The sequence below is a fragment of the Dipteris shenzhenensis genome, chromosome 5 (assembly GCF_047967505.1).
Source record: "Dipteris shenzhenensis isolate YYH24624 ecotype China chromosome 5, Dip_SZ_1.0, whole genome shotgun sequence".
Taxonomy (NCBI): Eukaryota; Viridiplantae; Streptophyta; class Polypodiopsida; order Gleicheniales; family Dipteridaceae; genus Dipteris; species Dipteris shenzhenensis.
In genome coordinates this window covers 25,825,108-25,827,472 of record NC_141600.1, presented here as the reverse complement: position 1 = coordinate 25,827,472, position 2,365 = coordinate 25,825,108, and the positions used below count along the sequence as shown (strand labels likewise).

General features: G+C 48.5%; 1 pseudogene across 1 annotated transcript; it reads left to right on the top strand.

Annotated features, from left to right (window-relative positions):
* The first annotated feature begins 260 nt into the window (after positions 1–260).
* On the top strand, positions 261–2,084 carry LOC147901797 (flavonoid 3'-monooxygenase CYP75B137-like; annotated as a pseudogene). The gene is made up of 2 exons (XR_015541037.1): positions 261–1,201; positions 1,331–2,084. The product of XR_015541037.1 is annotated as a flavonoid 3'-monooxygenase CYP75B137-like (transcript).
* The last annotated feature ends 281 nt before the right edge of the window (positions 2,085–2,365 follow it).

Genomic DNA, 2,365 nt, shown 5'->3' with positions numbered 1-2,365 from the left:
ATCTAAGGTGTTTAACACTGCAGACCTTGTAACAAGCTATCCACATTCTGAGAGAGAGGATTGACACCAATCATATATGTCCTCATAAAATTCTTGCTAGTGAGCAAGTTGAAACTTGAGATGCTCATTATGGGAGAGAGGACGTACTACCCTCTACGTACCATTTGAAAGGAGTTGTCACGTCCATCCTTGGAAAGTGGTGGTATCTACCACTCGAAAGCTCTTTTCCCGTGTCATATTGTTTCCAATAATACGTTTTTAGCTTCAGTTCACCATCCATTCGCCATCTCCAATATGGATTTCTCTCCTCCTCTACAGACTGCAACGCTCCTCCTCTACGCCTTCCTCTCTTCTGCTGCAGCTCGATCGACCAACAAGCGCAACATCCCGTGTCGTAGCTTCCCCCCCGGCCCCCTTGCCTGGCCTATCCTCGGCCACTTGCATCTCTTCTCCGGTCTTCTTCCCCACCAGGACATCGCCAAACTCACGGCTCGCTTTGGGCACATCCTGGGCCTCCGCCTCGGCTGTATTCCTACTGTCGTGGTTTCCAGCCCAGCCCTCGCAAAAGAGTTCTTGTGCTCGAATGACAGAGCCTTCGCCGACCGTACTGAATTTGATCGAATTCACCCGGAGAATATCCTATGGCTACGACTCTGGGCTCGTGTTCTCTAAATACGGGAACCAGTGGAGAGTGCTGCGCAAACTCTGCACACTAGAGCTTTTCACAAGCAAAAGGCTTGACGACCTGCGGTACGTAAGAGAGGAGGAGGTTGCTGGCCTACTGGAACGGATGCATAAGGAAGCTCAAGGAGGGAGTGTGGAGACTCATATCGGTAAGACTGTAGGCTTCATGTCGTCGAACATAATGAGCCGCATCCTTTACACTCAAAGACCACCCGAATCCAGAGAAGATACAGCTGCCACGTTGGAAGATCTCATCCAAAAAGGAATGTTTCTGGCCACATCAACGGTAGGAGATTTCATCCCCTATCTCAGTTGGCTTGATTGGAGAATTAAACGACGCATGAGCGATGCGCACAAGCGCTTGGACAGAATACTGGCCTCTATTCTTGTTGAGAGGAGACTCGCCAAGGAACAGAACCCAAATGAGGTCTACAACGACTTTCTTGCTGTGCTAATGTCGCATGAAGCGGAAGCAAGTGCAGAATTAAACCCAGAATCGATCAAGGCCATAATTCTGGTAAGGTGCACTACTTATTCACAATTGGGCTGCACTTTGCAAGATTTATAGGTTCCTTATGCCAATCAACTCGTACTTCGACGTTTTCCCTGGCTTTGATCATTTGATCATCGACACATTGTTTTTCAGGATTTACTCGCCGCTGGCATTGAGACATCGGCTGTCACTGTGGAATGGGCAATGGCAGAGCTCCTTCTAAACCCCAGATGCTTGCACAAACTTAGGGTCGAATTGGAAACTGTCGTGGGGCGCGGCCAGCGAGTGACCGATCTTCACCTCCCCCGTCTGCCCTATTTGAATCAGGTAATCAAGGAAACCTTTCGACTGCATCCGCCAATCCCGCTGCTTGTCCCTCGCATATCGACCCAGGTTTGCAAAGTAGGCGAGTACACAATACCGGCAAAGACGCAGCTGATGGTCAACATCTGGGCTATCGGGAGAGATCCACTAGTGTGGGAGAAGGCAAACGAGTTTGAGCCCGAGAGGTTCGAAGAGACGGAGATTGATCTTCGAGGGCAGCATTACGAACTGCTGCCGTTCGGGTCAGGGAGGAGGAGCTGTCCGGGGATGTCAATGGGTCTGGCGATGGTGGAAGTGATAGTGGCAAACTTGGTGAAGAGCTTCCATTGGGAACTGGGAGAGGGGAAAAGTGTTGACATGAGAGAGCAGAGCGGTCTCACAACACGCATGGCCACGCCCCTGTTGGCCTTTGCAAAGCCTCGATCTTGAATAGGTCTAGGCCATGGTTGTATGACCTCAACCCAAGTATTGTATAACCTCCCGTTTCATAGTTTCTAAATTAGATAGAGAACCTCGCACGTTTTCTTTTTAATTTCATTTTAGTACTTATGTTTTTCCTTTTAATTTCATACTAGTATGCAACCCGTGGCAAGCCACAAACTTCAAAACAAAGATCATCCATCTCCATTTCCTCTGAAATGCTAAGGGTGCAAAAATGCTAATAAGGAGAATCTGTGGGAGCACTGTGACCCTCACCTTCTTGACAGGCAACAACATAGCAACAAACAGACCCAATTGGCTAAATCGCCCCCTCTCATCTAGGTTGTACGGCGTTGTGATTAAGTATTGTTCACATTGTGAACGTATTCAGCGGTTTATTTCAACTCTAGAGGCTTACAAACTGGATATACACAGCCATGTTTC